At 45.0% G+C, this 17,368-nt stretch overlaps 1 pseudogene; it reads left to right on the forward strand.

Annotated features, from left to right (window-relative positions):
• Positions 1 to 859: 859 nt before the first annotated feature.
• Positions 860 to 17,368, forward strand: part of LOC147119863 (putative G protein-coupled receptor 139) — a 95,992-nt pseudogene continuing 79,483 nt past the window's right edge.

Consider the following 17,368-nt stretch of genomic DNA (forward strand, 5'->3'; position numbering starts at 1 on the left):
TAGAATACTGCGTGCAGTTCTGCCACCACATTACAGGAAGGATGTGATTGCCCTAAAGGGGGTGCAAAGGAAATTTTCAAGGATGTTGCTTGAGCTGGAGAATTTTAGCTATGAGGAACGATGGATTAGGCTGGGTTGTTTCTTTTGGAACAGAGGATGCTGAGGGGAGACCTAATTTAGGTGTATAAAATTATGAGGGGCCTAGATAGAGTGGATAGGAAGGACCTATTTCTCTTAGCAGAGAGGTCAATAACCAGGGGTCATATATTTTAAGTAATTGGTGGAAGGTTTAGAGGGGAGTTGAGGAGAATTCTTTTCACTCAGAGGGTGCTAGGTTTCTGGAACTCACGGTTTGAAAGGGTGGTAGAGGCAGCTTTGTTAAAAACAACAGAAACCCTCATTACATTTAAAAAGTTACTTGGACATGCAATTGAAGAGCCGTCTCCTACACGGCTACAGACCAAGAGCTGGAAAGTGGGATTAGGCTGGATAGCTCTTTGTCGGCCGGCACGGACATGATGGGTCGAATGGCCTCCTTCAGTGCTGTAAATTTCTATGATTTTATGCTTAGCCGGAAGCCGACAGCCCGAGGCCTTTGGTCAGAAATCAGCAGCAAGAACAATTCGTGCGTTTCTTGTTCCGAGACCGGAGCCTTTGGGGCCGATTGTTTTCCGAAGCGCTGGATGAAACTATCATTGTGGAATTTGGGTGTTTTCTTTTAAATTAAGAAACACCCATCCATTGTTATTAAAACAATGAAGTGAAACTGAGTGACGTGATCTGTTTGTTCAAATAACTGCAATTAACATAAATGGTGATTCGGACTATTTGTGTCACTGGAGGATTCCAACAAGTATAAATGAGGGACCCTCGAATATTTCACACAGCAGATTCAGATTCTCGTCGACACTCGAAGCGAGCTGATAGAGGATCTGGAGAAATGCTCGGACAAGTGACGGGGCCAGTCTACGCCATTTACTATCCTGTTCTCGCAGCTTTTGGTGTCCCGGGTAAGTCACTGCGATCACTGATTCATTTTACCGATCATTTTGAGCTGTCTCGCTGCTGTCGCCATGTAACTGGTGATGTAACGTGTGTCCTTGGTACAGAGTCCACCCATCTCTGCTATCGACTGCCCATTGCTTGTCTAAGGCGCTGTTTTAGATTTTTTTTTAAACTTTACATTCAAATATGATTAATATTATTTTGGGATTATTATTTTTCCCGTGTGTTTTAGGCCGAGTGCTGCCGGGAGATTCTAAATATGTCTTCCTGGTTTACAGTCTATTGGACAGGGAGTGGGGAAGGTCACCCGGCGGAACACACCGCTCGCCATCCATGTCCAACACCAACATTTTGAACTGTGTCACACTTTACTCCGATCATTGTTATTAGACTGGTAGTGGGGAAGGTCACAGGGCGGAACACATCACTCGCCATCCATGTCCAACACCAACATTTTGAACTGTGTCACACTTTACTCCGATCATTGTTATTAGACTGGTAGTGGGGAAGGTCACAGGGCGGAACACACCGCTCGCCATCCATGTCCAACACCAACATTTTGAACTGTGTCACACTTCACTCCGATCATTGTTATTAGACTGGTAGTGGGGAAGGCCACAGGGCGGTACCTACCGCTCGATCATTCGGTGGTTCCAGGACCGTACGCATTTACTGCCATCACCCACTCGGCAGCAGGGTCACTGCTTGTGGCTGATGATCAGCGGAATCACAAGAACTATCGAGGCTAATATCTCAACATCTTTTATACTTCGTTTATCCCCATTCATTTCTATTCAGTAAAAGTTCCAAGGAGCGGTCGCCTATTTAACCTGGGCTCAGTTTAAATCGTTTCCTCTTGGCTCTTCACATCAATTATTTCACCTGGTTGTAACTACAGAATGTTGTAACCTATTTCAATGTAACCCAATATATCTCAGAAATCTGGGATAACTGTTTAGATTTTGAGTGTTGTGTTGGTTTTCCATTATTCGTGCCGTTACCACAGAATTTTAACTTTTTTCCAGTTTTCTTCCCTGCTCTGATGCAAAACCGAGCAGTTCCAATGGCGCCGACAGCTATCGGGTACCCGAGCCTTTCTCCCTACTAAGGTTATTTGTAGCATAATTGGTAGAGTGAAGGTGGAAATAAAGTCCCTGTAATCAGAGGGAGGAATCTCAGCCTGGAACTCCGGGATCTGAGTATCCAATCCAGGCTAACCCCCCATAACAGTAGAGTGTTGGTGGGACTACATTGTTATTTGTGTATTAAGACAGCAGCATCTCGGTATAGATCTCCGGGACTTGAGTTCAAATCTAGGGCGATCCTCCATAACAGTAGAGTGATGGTGGAAATACATTGTTCGTTGTGTATTGAGACAGCAGGATCTCAGTTTGGATCTGCGGGACTTGAATTCCCAATATAGGGCGAACCTCCATAACAATAGAGTGATGGTGGATATTGTAAAGTCTGTGGGTTGTTTTGTTAATTAATACACAGACTACCAGAGTAACTTAAAACAGGACTTTACTATTCAAAGGTCAGGGCGAATCTGCCCAATAAATCCTGACACAACACTTATATACTGGTGTGGTCACCGTCGGTATTACAGTATACAGAAGCCAAACAAAGTAGTGCCACACCTAAAATAGTTCTCTTAAAGGTGAACGGTTACATACAATAGTTCTCTTAAAGGTAGACGGGTACATACACTACAATCCTCCCTTTTTAGCTTACAACATACTTATTCCCCATTAAACATAACATATAATCAACTTCATGTAAAACAATTCACAGATATAGTCTCTGCGGAAAACAGTTCACAGATTCAGTCTCTGCGGGAACAGTTCACAGATTCAGTCTCTGGTCTTGACTCGGTCTGAACAACATCTCTGTGGTGTAGCCGGTTCACATTTCTAGTGTGACTCATCCAATAGTCTTTCCCTTGGCTTAACAGCTTGAACTTCCGTCCTGCTGAACCAGCAGTGCTGACTTTTACAAACAGCTGCACTGCCTTGGTGACTTTTCCTACTTTCCAACTGATTTGGCCCCCTTCGTAGGGCCCACGTGCATGATCTGATAGAAGTGATAATGATTTAGATGTTTATCGTCTTCTGCTTCGTCTTTTTCCTTTCTGCTTCTTGGAGACTCTCGGGGCTCCCTTATCCGCTGCCAGCTGTAGCGCCACCATCTCCCTATGTTCCTTAGGCTTTAAGTGCTTCATCCTGATTTCTGCACTTTGGCAGTTTTCATCACAAGCTGGGCAGACCAAGTCATCGTAATATTCCGTGTCACTCAACAGGTCATTGTAATATTCGGTGTCGTCCTGAGCGAGTCTAGCGAGAGGGCCTGCTACTTCTTCCTTACCCAACTGGACGTTAGCCGACTGTTGTTCCCTCCCTAGACATCTTTCCTGAAGAGACTTCTTCATGCATTCATATTCATCCCGCTCTTCCTGGGTTTCCTGCCAATCCTTCACTAATGACCTCATTTGTGATTCCAATACTTCCCCTTCCATCGGGGATTGATTGATCGGGCTATTCAATCCTTCTACTGGAGCAGCTGTTTCAACATTCTGTTGTTCACATTGACGTGATTCAGCGTACTTTCGGCAGCCCCGTAAAATCTGTGTTGCAACCACAACTATTCCCCAAACTTTTGAGAGCTCCGAACCCCTTCCCTTTGAAGATTGAAGCTCGTGTTCAAATGGTTCCCATTGCAGAGTCGTATCTCTCAGCATATGAAGGAGTTGGCTGACCGTTAACTCTTCCCCGGGGACCCTGTGGATCAGAGTCTTCTCCATTTCATCCACCTTTTCCTCCAATGCTTTCACCTTTTTTCCTCTTGTACTTTGGCTTTAAGCGCTCGGAGAAGTTGTGCCTTGATGCTCTCTAGCTCATGTTCAGGGGCCATTCTTACAGTCTCTGTGTTTCTTACAGTTGCCTTTTCTTTCACTGAAAGAATTCCCAGTTGAATCTGTTCTTCAAGTTGTTGAACCTCGGTCATTGCCGCCTCATATTTGTCTTGGGTTTCCTTCAATATTTTTATGAGTTCTTGGACATCTTGACTTTCATGTTCTGCCATGTCTTTCACCTCTAATTTCTCATCTATGGATGGAACTTCTACCGATGAGTCTGTCTTGGCCTTGAGCTCATCAAGAATTTCCTGCAGCCTTTGGGCTTCTTGCTCATGTTCAACCTTTAGTTGCTCATAAGCTTCCATTGAAACTAGCTTTTCGGAGGTTGCCGAGTTAACCCCCTCCAGGATTGTAGCCTGGGCCTGTTCATACTGTTCCTTCAACTTCCAAACGCTGCTTGTAAGGGGTCGTAGAGAAGAACTGGAATAAAATCCTGGCTTCCTGAAGATTCCTCTTCATTTGCTTCTTTCTGCAAATATCCTAACTCCTGAACATCATAAGGGAGATGTGATCGGTGATTGGTCACAATGGCTCTATGGTCGCTCTCTGCTTGAGCTAGCTGCTTTTGTTGTCTTTCCAGATCCTCCCATTCGGTGTCATAGAACTTTTTCATTGTTTTCATCTCTTGTACGAGACGGTAACTCAATAGTTCTAATTGTTGTCGTAATTTGAAATAAAGTTGAGTCCGAGCTCGGTGTTCTTCTGTCATGGATATGTCCTTAAACTGAACAGACTCAGAATTCTCTGTCAAACTATGTTGTCGTTGTTCGGTGGAGATCTGTTCTGAAACTTTGTTCTTCTCTGGAGCATAAGCCTTTCTGCATGCCTTCGTTTTTCCAACCTTGGTCGGCAAGTCCATTTTAGCCTTGTCTTTCACATTTGGGTTGGTCTTATCGTCATCCGATTCAGAATCTGAGCTGATTGTCTGCACCAAGTCCTCACTCGTTATGGCTTTTAGATAGTGCCATTCCATGTCTATTTTCTTGATCCCCTCCCATCCTAGAAGTGGTGGTCCTCCCTCAGGTCGAACGTATAAGTTCATTCTTGGGTGTTCTTTACCCCTATCTCTCAGCTTGACTCTTATCTTTCCCATGGGGTATACTTTATGCCCTGTGTATGTCTGCAATACGAACTTGGTATCTCTTAAGGGTATATGTGAGAATAGCTGGTGGTAATCCCTTCGATTTATGACTGATAGAGCTGAGCCAGTGTCTAAATCCATTTTCACTTGGACTCCAGCTATTTTTAGCATGACCCAGATAGTTTGTAGGTCAGCTTCCTTACTCACATTGTGAATTCTCAGACTACCCAGCTCCTGGCCGTTTGGGTCTGAGTCCGAATTCTGTTCGTCTGAACTCTTCTCAGCCACCTTGTGTACCTTGTTGTACTTTTCCTGTGATGGCTTCCTTTGGTTGTTGGTCCTTTGGTTGTTGGTCTTCTTCCCTGACCGGCATACCTTAGCTATGTGACCCAGTTTGCCACATTTCCTACATTCCTGGTTCTTAAACCAGCATTGGTTCTGGTCGTGTGTTGTCTTCCCACAACGATAACATTTTGTTGTTGTCGAGGTAATTTGATCCACACTGAGTGCCGCTGTCTTTAGCTGCATTTCTGCAGTTCCCTTCGCTGCGGCTTTGTCCGATGCTGCAATAAGGACAGCCCTGTCAAGTGTAAGGTCGTTCTCTTCGAGTAGTCGCTTTTGCGTTCCTTCCTTTGCCAATCCGCACACGAACTTGTCTCGCAATGCCTCTGTCAGATTCCCTCCAAACTGGCAGTATTTCGCTAGTCTACGCAGTTCGACCAAGTATTCTGCGTTGCTTTCGTCTTTCCGTTGCGTTCTCGCATAGAATTTGAATCGTTCCGCCAACATCAACGGTGTGGGGTTCAAGTGATCCTTCAGAACAGCCACAATATCATCGAAAGTCTGATCCGCCGGTTTAGCTGATGATAGTTGATGCTTCAAGAGCCCGTATGTCTTCGCGCCCATCGAGTTTAGCAAGGTTATAGCTTTGTCATCTTCTTCTATTTTATTGGCCTCACCATAGATCTCAATGCGTTCCACATACGTGGCCCAGTCTTCTACCTCGGAATTAAAATCGTTGATGTTACCACGCTTAGGCATCTTCCTCTCTTCCTGCTAAGCGCCACGAATTATTTCTTAAAATTTTTTTTTTTCAAGATGGCGGTTCCCGCGAAAATGGCGGTTTCCCGCGCTTTTCTTCCCTCCCCACCCACTTCAATGGCAGTTTCCTGCTTCTGTCTTCTCCCCCACCTAATGGCGGCTTCCCGCGTTTCTTCCCTGGTGGGAGGGGTACACTTTCCCCACGGGCGACGGCCGCTGGCTTTCAGGTTCACAGCCTGCGCGTCGGCTTCAGTGCTTTCCCTTTTCTCGGCAGGGCAACCGGCGCTGGGTACACCCCATTGACGGTGAACAGTTTCAGCCACTGGGCTGGCTCTCGCTCAGTTCCCCTTGCTCGGGCTCTGTCTCTCTCCTGCTCGCTCGGCTCTACCGGCGCTGGGTACACCCCGTTGATGGAGAACAGTTTCAGCCGCTGGACTGGCTCTCGCTCAGTCTCCCTTGCTCGGGCTCTGTCTCTCTCCCGCTCGCTCGGCTCTACCGGCGCTGGGTACACCCCGTTGACGGAGAACAGTTTCAGCCGCTGGACTGGCTCTCGCTCAGTCTCCCTTGGTCGGCTCTGCCTCTCCCGCTCACTCGGCTCCCAATCGCGCCTCCCAGCCCTCTCACAGTCCGGTGCTTCCCTCCCCGGCTGCGGCTGAGTTTATCCCTTCCCGCGCCTACGTTCCCGGTCGCAGCGCTTTGTGGCTTCGGTCGCTGCCCGGCCTTTTTCGCCGGTTGCGGTCTAGCTGTCTCACGACGCCGTTGCTTCCCCCAGCCTGTCTGTACCGCGGCTTCCTTGCTCCACGCTGCCCCAGTCTCAGCGCCTCTGGACCCGACTTCTGTCCGGCTCCTTTCCCCCTTGACCGTGGTCGAGTGCACCGCCCTTATCCTCCGGTTATTCTTTTTACTTTCCCTTACTCACATTCACCGTGGCCGCCTTGCTTCTCGTGCTGATCGGCTCACTCCTCACCGTGGCAGAAGGGACAGTCGGTGCCTGTTGCTGATGGAAGTCTTTGTCTCTAAATTCTTCCTCCTTTCTAGTTCTGCAGCCTCGAGTTTTCTCCCAGCAGAACGACGAGGGCGGTTGCCTCTTCTCGACGCTCGTTAACTGCTTCGGAAGTATTGTTGCCGCAGGGTACGATCGGACTCGTCACCACTGTAAAGTCTGTGGGTTGTTTAGTTAATTAATACACAGACTACCAGAGTAACTTATAACAGGACTTTACTATTCGAAGGTCAGGGCGAATCTGCCCAATAAATCCTGTCACAACACTTATATACTGGTGTGTTCACCGTCGGTACTCCAGTATACAGAAGCCAAACAAAGTAGTGCCACACCTAAAATAGTTCTCTTAAAGGTGAACGGTTACATACAATAGTTCTCTTCAAGGTAGACGGGTACATACACTACAGATATACATTGTTACTTGTGTATTAAGACAGCAGGATGTCAAATTAAATCTCAGGGATTTGGGTTCCCAATCTAGAGCGATCCACAATAACAAGAGAATGGTGCTGGAAATATATTGTTATTTGTGTATTAAGACAACAGGATCGCAGTTTAGTTCTCTGGGATTTGGGATCCCAATCTAGGGCGAGCCTCCATAACAGTAGAGTGATGCTGGAAATACATTATTTGTGCATTAAGACAGAAGGATCTCAGTTTAAATCTCCGGGATCTCAGTTCCCAATCTAGGGCAATCCTCCATAACAATAGAGTGATGGTGGCAATACATTGGCCCAGAATTGGTGTCGGGGGCTTGCCGCGCGTGGAAGCCCCCGATCTGCACTCACCCTGCGCGCTGACATCTGAAGCCCGGGCCTGCTTGCATTTCCTGTCACAGGCCCGGTTCAGATGTCAGCGCGCAGTGCTGACCTGATCCAGCGGCGCAGTTAGTGCGATGTGCTTGGGATCAGCTGAGCAATGTACAACCAATCAGGGGAGGGGAAGGCTCTTTCATGAGTTTGAGAGTAAGAATTGTCAAACTCATGAAAACTACGGGGGCCCAAAACAATATTTAAACTTTAAATAAAAATTTAAAAAACATCCCAATCCTTAAATTAAGTATAAATAAGTTAAAAAAAATAACTTAAACAATAATTTTTTTTTTGAAAAAAATAAATTTGTAATAAAAAGTGTCTAAAACTAAACTTACCGTATTGTAGATGCTTTAAAATAATAAACCTGTGGGAAAAAACTTTCCAAATTGCACTAAAACACCACATACCTGTAAAAATAAATACTTACGTGTGCTTTTTACAAGCGTAAAGACCCAAGGCCTTTACACATGCGCAAATCCCCCAAAACAGAGGAAATCCAAGACGCACGCGCTGCCCCCTACAGCGCACGTGCTAGCCTCTTCAACTCTTGGGTTAGAGAGGAAATGCCGGTTTTCAGCGTTTGGGGAGGAATTGCTGCCCCATTGTTATTTGTGTATTAAGATAGCAGGATTTCAGTTTCTATCTCTGGGTTTTGGGTTCACAATCTAGGGAGATCCTCCATAACAGGAGAGTGATGGTGGAAATACAGTGTTATTTGTGTATTAAGGCAACACAGTTTAATTCTTTGGGATTTGGGTTTCCAATCTAGGGCGAACCTCCATAACAAAAGAGTGATGGTGGTAATAAATTATTATTTGTGCTTTAAGACTGCAGGACCTCAGTTTACATTTCCCTCAATTGAAAACCCAATCTAGGGCGATCCTCCATAACAATAGAGTGATGGAGAAAATACATTGTTATTTTTGCATTAAGGCAGCAGGATCTCAGTTTAAATCAAGGGGATTTGGGTTCCCAATCTAGGGCGATCCTGCATAACAGTACAGTGAAGGTGGAAATATATTGTTATTTTTGCATTAAGACTGCAGAATCTCAGTTTAAATCACTGGGATTTGGTTTCCCAATCTAGGGCGATCCTCCATAACAGTAGAGTGATGGTGGAAATACATTGTAATTTGCTTATTATGCCAGCAGGATCTCAGATTACATCTACGGGATTTGGGTTCCCAAGCAAGGGCGGTCCTCCATAACAGTAGAGGGATGGTGGGGCTACAATATTATTTGTGTATTAATTCAGCAGGATCTCAGTGTACATCTCCGGGATTTGAGTTCAAATCTAGGGCAATTCCCCCTAACAATAGAGTGATGGTGGGGCTTAATATTTATTTTTGTATTAAGACAGCAGGATCTCAGTGTCCATCTCCGGAATTTAAGATTCCAATCTAGGGCGATCCTCCATAACAATAGAGTGATGGTGGAAAGGCATTGTTATTTGTATATTAAGACAGCAGGATCTCAGTGTACATCTCCAGGATTTGAAAGCCCAAATTAGGGCGATGCTCTTTAACAACAGATTGATGGTGAAAATACATTGTTATTTGTGCATTAAGACAGCAGGATCTCAGTGTACATCTCCGGGATTTGAAAGCCCAATCTAGGGCAATCCTCCTTAACAACAGGGTGATGATGAAAATACATTGTTATTAGTGTTTTAAGACAGCAGGGTCTCAGTTTAAATCTCTGGGAATTGGGGTCCCAATCTAGGGCGATCCTCCATCACAAGAGAGTGATAGTGGAAGTACATTGTTATTTGTGTATTAAGATAGCAGGATAACAGATTAAATCTCTGGGAATTGGGGTCCCAATCTAGGTCGATCCTCCATCACAAGAGAGTGATAGTGGAAGTACATTGTTATTTGTGTATTAAGATAGCAGGATAACAGATTAAATCTCTGGGATTTGAGTTCCCAATCTAGGGCGATACTCCATAACAGTAGAGTGATGGTGGAAATACATTGTTATGTGTGTATTTTTACAGCAGGATCTCAGTGTACATCTCCAGGATTTGAGTTCAAATCTAGGGCGATCCTCCACAACAGTAGAGTGATGGTGGAAATACATTATTGTTTGTGTATTGAGACAGCAGGATCTCAGTTTGGATCTGCGGGACTTGAATTCCCAATATAGGGCGAACCTCCATAACAATAGAGTGATGGTGGATATACAATGCTACTTGTGTATTAAGACAGCAGGATGTCAAATTAAGTCTCAGGGATTTGGGTTCCCAATCTAGAGCGATCCACCATAACAAGTGAATGATGCTGGAAATACATTGTTATTTGTGCATTAAGACAACAGGATCGCAGTTTAGTTCTCCGGGATTTGGGATCCCAATCTAGTGCGAGCCTGCATAACAGTAGAGTGATGCTGGAAATACATTGTTATTTGTGCATTAAGACAGAAGGATCTCAGTTTAAATCTCCGTGATCTCAGTTCCCAATCTAGGGCAATCCTCCAAAACAATAGAGTGATGGTGGCAATACACTGTTATTTGTGTATTAAGACAAGAGGATTCCCGTTTCTATCTCTGGAATTTGGGTTCACAATCTAGGGAGATCCTCCATAGCAGCAGAGTGATGGTGGAAATACATTGTTATTTGTGTATTAAGGCAACAGGATCTCAGTTTAAATCTTTGGGATTTGGGTTTCCAATCTAGGGCGAACCTCCATAACAAAAGAGTGATGGTGGTAATAAATTGTTTTTTATACATTAAGACTGCAGGATCTCAGTTTACATTTCCCTGAATTGAGATCCCAATCTAGGTCGAACCTCCATAACAATAGAGTGATGGAGAAAATACATTGTTATTTTTGCATTAAGACAGCAGGATCTCAGTTTAAATCACGGGGATTTGGGTTCCCAATATAGGGCGATCCTCCATAACAGTAGAGTGATGGTGCAAATACATTGTTATTTGTGTATTAAGACAGCAGCAACTCAGTGTAAATCTCGGGGATTTGAAAGCCCAATCTAGGGCGATCCTCCATAACAGTAGAGTGATGGTGGAAATTCATTGTTATTTGTGTATTATTTCAGAAGGATCTCAGTGTACATCTCCAGGATTTGAGTTCAAATCTAGAGTGGTCCTCCCTAACAATAGAGTGATGGTGGGGCTTCATTGTGATTTCTGTATTAAGACAGCAGGATCTCAGTATAGATCTCGGGATTTGAGTTCCCAAACTTGGGCGATGCTCCATAACAATAGAGTGATGGTGGAAAGACGTTGTTATTTGGGTATTAAGACAACAGGATCTCAGTGTACATCTTCAGCATTTGAAAGCCTAATCTACGGCGATCCTCCTTAACAACAGAATTATCGTGAAAATACATTGCTATCTGTGTATTATGACAACAGGATCACAGTTTAAATCTCTGGGATTTGAGTTCCCAATCTAGAGCGATCCTCCATAACAATAGAATGATGGTGGAAAGACAGTGTTATTTGTGCAATAAGACAGCAGTATTTCGGTTTAAATCGCTGGGATTTGGGTTCCCAGACTAGGGTGATCCTCCATAACAGTAGAGTGATGGTGGAAATAAATTGTTACTTGTGTATTAAGACAGCAGGATGTCAAATGAAATCTCAGGGATTTGGGTTCCCAATCTACAGCGGTCCACAATAACAAGAGAATGATGCTGGAAATACATTGTTATTTGAGTATTAAGACAACAGGATCGCAGTTTAGATCTGTGGGATTTGGGATCCCAATCTAGGGCGAGCCTCCATAACAGTGGAGTGATGCTGGAAATACATTGTTATTTGTGTATTAAGGCAATACGATCTCAGTTTAATTCTTTGGGATTTGGGTTTCCAATCTATGGCGAACCTTCGTATCAAAAGAGTGATGGTGGTAATAAATTGCTTTTTGAGCATTAAGACTGCAGGATCTCAGTTCACATTTCCCTCAATTGAGATCCCAATCTAGGGCGATCCTGCATAACAATAGAGTGATGATGGAAATATATTGTTATTCTTGCATTAAGACTGCAGAATCTCAGTTTAAATCACGGGGATTTGGGTTCCCAATCTAGGGCGATCCTCCATAACAGTAAAGTGATGGTGGAAATTCATTGTTATTTGCGTATTAAGCCAGCAGGATCTCAGTTTAAATCTACGGGATTTGGGTTCCTAAATTGGGCGGTCCTCCATAACAGTAGAGTGATGGTGGGGCTACAATATTATTTGTGTATTAATTCAGCAGGATCTCAGTGTACATCTCCGGGATTTGACTTCAAATCTAGGGCGATTCCCCCTAACAATAGAGTGATGGTGGGGCTTCATATTTATTTTTCTATTAAGACAGCAAGATCTCAGTGTAGATCTCCGGAATTTGAGTTTCCAATCTAGGGCGATCCTCCATAACAATAGAGTGATGGTGGAAAGGCATTGTTATTTGTATATTAAGACAGCAGGATATCAGTGTACATCTCCAAGATTTGAAAGCCCAAATTAGGGCGATCCTCTTTAACAACAGATTGATGGTGAATATACATTGTTATTTGTGCATTAAGACAGCAGGATCTCAGTTTACTTCTCTGGGAATTGGATTCCCAATCTAGGGCGATACTACATAGCAGTAGAGTGATGGTGGAAATACATTGATATTTGTGTATTAAGACAGCAGGATCTCAGTGTACATCTCCGGGATTTGAAGGCCCAATCTAGGGCGATTCTGCTTAATAACAGATTTATGGTGAAAACACATTGTTATTTCTGTATTAAGACAGCAGGATCTCAGTTTAAATCTATGGGATTTGGGTTCCCGATCTACGGCTATCCTCCATAACAATAGAGTGATGGTGAAAATACATTGTTATTTGTGCATTAGGACAGCAGGATCTCCGTGCACATATCCGGGATTTGGGTTCCCAATCCAGGGCGATCCTCCATAACATCAGAGTGATGATGGAAATACATTGTTATTTGTGTATTATGACAGCAGGAGCTCAAAATAAATCTCTGGGATTTGGGTTCCCTATCTACGGCAATCCTCCATAACAATAGTGATGGTGGAATTACATTGTTATTTGTGTATGAAGACATCAGGATTTCAGTTTAAATCTCTGGGATTTGTGTTCACAGTCTGGGGCGATCCTCCATAACTGTAGAGTGATGGTAAAATACATTGTTATTTGTGCATTAAGACAGCAGGATCTCCATGTACATATCCGGGATTTGAGTTCCCAATCTAGGGCAATCCTCCATAACAACAGAGTGATGGTGGAAATACATTGTTATTTGTGTATTAAGATAGCAAGATCTCAGCATAAATCTCTGGGATTTGAGTTCCCAATCTAGGGCGATCCTCTATAACAGTAGTGTGATGGAGAATATACATGTTTATTTGTGTATTAAGACAGCAGGATCTCAGTTTAAAGCTTTGGGGTTTGAGTTCCCAATCTACTGCGATCCTCCATAACAGTAGATTGATGGTTAAAATAGATTGTTATATGTGCATTAAGGCAACAGGATCTCAGTTTAAATCTCTGGGATTTGGGTTCCCAATCAATGGTGATCCTCCATAACATCAGAATGATGGTGGAAATATATTGTTATTTGTGAATTAAGACAGCAGGTTCACAGTGTAGGCCTCTGGGATTTGAAAGCCCAATCTAGGGCGATCCTCCTTGAGAACAGAATGATGGTGAAAATTGTTCTGTATTTTGAATGTGTATTAGAATTGTCCACAGGGGATACCGTAGTTGTGATTTGCAATGCACTATGGGAAATGTAGTGCATTGACTGAAGAAGCACATTGTAAATAAAATGGCCGTTAACTAAACTCTCCACCACGGAGTCCTTCTTAATTGTTATATAGATAAGGTTATAAAACCCCTTGAGACACAATATAAAGCCCCTTGAGACGCAACAAAGAACTGGCAATGAGGACGATGGACTTGCGTATCACTTTGCAATGGAATCGGCAATGTTTAAAGTAAGAAGTTCCTGTCTTTTCTTAATGGCAGTTTAGGGCTGATGCAATCACCTCGTAATAGTGGCGGTTCGGGTGTTACACAAATCAGAAGGGGGAGAGTAATGATACAGTGAAACGAAGGGGCGAAAAAGGACTGTGAAAAACAAAAGAATTGGAGGAAAAAGGCCTGGAAAAAAAAAAGAAAAAATGGCTATGCTAACCGGACCGTTTGGACCATTTGATGAAACGGCAGAGCAATGGAGGGCTTATACAGAGCGTTTCGGATTTTTCGTGACTGCAAATGGCATTAAAGGTGATGTGAAAGTGGCGATGTTGCTCAGTGTGATCGGAGCAAAAACATTTAGCTTGTTACGGAGTTTGATGCACCCACATAAGCCCAGCGCTAAGACATATGATCAGATTGTGGAAGTTTTGGAAAAACATTTCACACCCAAGCCGCTGCTGATTGCCGAGAGGTTCAGGTTTCACCAACGAAACCAAGGGGAGGGTGAGTCCACAGCCGAATATGTTGCAGTGCTAAAGAAGCTAACTGAGCATTGTGAGTTTGGTGCAACTCTAAATGACACTGTCCGTGATAGGTTTGTGTCTGGATTAAGATGTGAAACAACACAGAAGCGCTTACTCACAACTGACATACTGACGCTGAAATCAGCAGTGGAGCTCGCTGTGTCTATGGAGTTAGCAGCTAAAGATGCACAGCTGTTGGGGACTGCTACGAGAGTGCACAGGGTAGCAGCTACACCGGATAAGATTGCAAGGGGCGCCAGAGAGTGTTACAGATGTGGGAGGTCAGTTCATCAGCCATCTGACTGCTGGTGTAAAGACCTGACCTGTCGGAAATGTGAAAAGCAAGGACACATTGAACGTGTGTGTAAAGGGCAAAGCAAACAATCCTACACAGAGACACACAAAAACAAATAAGGAAACACATCCATCTGGCGTTCTAAAAAGAAAAACCTACACATGGTGAAACAAGAACAGGAAGACAGTAACACAGACTCTGATGGGGAGTTGAATCTCCATGTGTTAACAGTGAATAGAGGCTCATCAGGCTATGGAGTCACTCCACTACTGGAGGGAATACCGGTCAAAATGGAGCTGGATACGGGGGCCGCTGTCTCCTTGATCTCAGAGAAGCTATTCAAAGAAAAACTGAACCACCTATCACTGACGCCAGCCAAGCTCATCTTAAAGGCCTACACTGGGGAAACAGTCCCAATGCTGGGTAAGACGGAGGTCAAGGTGGAGCTTAATGGACAAACCGTGATGCTGCCAGTTTACGTCGTCAAGGGTGCCTATCCATTCCTGATGGGCAGGCCATGGTTGGAGAAAATCCATCTGGATTGGGAAAAAGTGAATGCGGTGTCAGTCGAAGAGGCGGGGCTAGCAGCAGTGTTGATAATGCACACGGCTGTCTTTGACGGAGAATTGGGGAGTATGATGGGGATTACGGTCAAACTCAAGGTGAAGCCTGACAGCCAGCCGCAATTCGTGAAGGCCAGGAACGTTCCCTACGCCCTCAGACCAAAGGTGGAGGCTGACCTGGAGCGTCTGGTCAAGATAGGGGTCCTGGTGCCGGTTTCGCGCCGTGAGTGGGCCATGCCCATGGTACCAGTGATGAAGAGTGATGGCGTGGTTTGCTTATGTGGAGATTTCAAACTAACAGTGAATCCTGTGCTCTCAGCTGAACAGTGCCCCCTCCCCATCATTGAACATCTTTTCGCGGGTCTAGCAGGCAGTCAGAAGTTTATCAAGATTGATCTATGCCAACCCTACTTGCAGATGCATGTAGAAGAGGACTCACAGAAATACCTCAACATCACCACCCACAAGGGCCTCTACAGGCACTGCTGCCTACCTTTTGGTATAACGTCAGCACCAGCTTTGTTTCAGTGGGCTATGGACCAGATTTTAAGTGGCATTCCAGGGTTACAATGTTATCTCAACGATATCCTTGTCACAGGAAAGGATGACAATGAGCATCTGTAGAACCTGGCGAAGACACTGGGAAGACTTGAAGAATATGGCTTACACGTTCGCAAGGACAAATGCGAATTTTTCAGGCCACCAGTGGAGTACCTAGGCCATGTCACTGACACTGATGGCCTACACACAGCACCGTCGAAAGTGAAAGCCATTGCCGACGCTCCTGCACCTACAAATGTCGGCCAGCTGCGGTCATTCTTAGGTCTCCTGAACTATTACAGAAAGTTTATTCCACAGCTGGCATCACTGTTGAAGCCATTACATGAGTTGTTGTGTCAGGGCAAGGCCTGGGCGTGGACAAAGGAGTGCGAATCTGCATTCAAGAAAGCCAAAGCAGCTTTTACTGACCAAAGAGTGTTGACGCACTTTGACCCATCGTTGAAGATTCAGCTGGCCTGTGACGTGTCACCTTATGGTATCGGCGCGGTCGTGTCCCACATCTTTCCCTCAGGCAAAGAGAAGCTGATTGCATTCGCGTCAAGGTCCCTGAGCAAGGCGGAGGTGAAATACCCGCAGATCGGAAAAGAGGTTTTGGGCATCATCTTTGGAATCAAATAGATCCATCACTACTTGTTCGGAAGGAAATTCACCTTGCTGACGGATCATCGTCCTCTGACATCGATCTTTGGTCCACACACAGGAATACCCTCCCTGGCAGCGTGCAGGATGCAGCATGGGCGCTGATGTTAAGCGCTCACAATTACAACATCAAATACCGGAGGTCAGCAGCACATGGCAATGCGGACGGATTGTCAAGACTTCCGCTGCCTGTGCCCTCTGAAGGCTGTGAGCAGAAGATTTTCTACTTTGACATGGTGAGCAATGCCGCTGTCATGGCCCGGCAGGTCAAGAAAGAGACCAGAGTGGACCCTACACTATCCAAGGTGCTGGATCGGGTGATGCGAGGAGATGGATCACGGGTTTCAGATGCACCACCTGAGCTCCTACCTTACATGTCAAGAGGGAAGGAGTTGTCTGTCACGTCAGGATGCCTCGTTTGGGGCATGCGAGTGATCATACCACCAAAGCTGTGGAAACATGTCCTCAACCAGCTGCACTCGGGACATTGTGGTATTTTCCGGATGAATGAGCTGGCATGAAGCTACTTCTGGTGGACCGGTCTGGATCATGAAATTGAAGTTGAAGCGAAATCATACCCATCATGTGAGACAACCAGGGGTATGCCAAGAGCAGTGCCACTGCATCCATGGGAGTGGCTGGCGACACCGTGGCAACGGATCCATCTGGAATTCGCAGGACCAGTGGAAGGAGTGATGTTCCTGGTCGCGGTGGACCCCCATTCCAAATGGCCGGAGTCCGCAGTAATGTCCACTACGACTACGGAGAAAACCATCAAGACTCTGAGAGAGATGTTTGGGCGATTTGGTCTGCTGGAGCATATCGTAACCGACAATGGAACACAGTTCACATCCCAGGAGATGGAGGAGTTCCTCAAGAGCAATGGTATCCAGCACACATTCCCCGCGCCTTATCATCCATCCACGAATGGATTGGCGGGGAGATTTGTGAGAACGCTGAAACGCGCGTTGAAAGCTGTGAGAAGTGAT

This window comes from Somniosus microcephalus, chromosome 4 (assembly GCF_052327205.1).
Source record: "Somniosus microcephalus isolate GS21.2 chromosome 4, FLI_Smic_1.0, whole genome shotgun sequence".
NCBI lineage: Eukaryota > Metazoa > Chordata > Chondrichthyes > Squaliformes > Somniosidae > Somniosus > Somniosus microcephalus.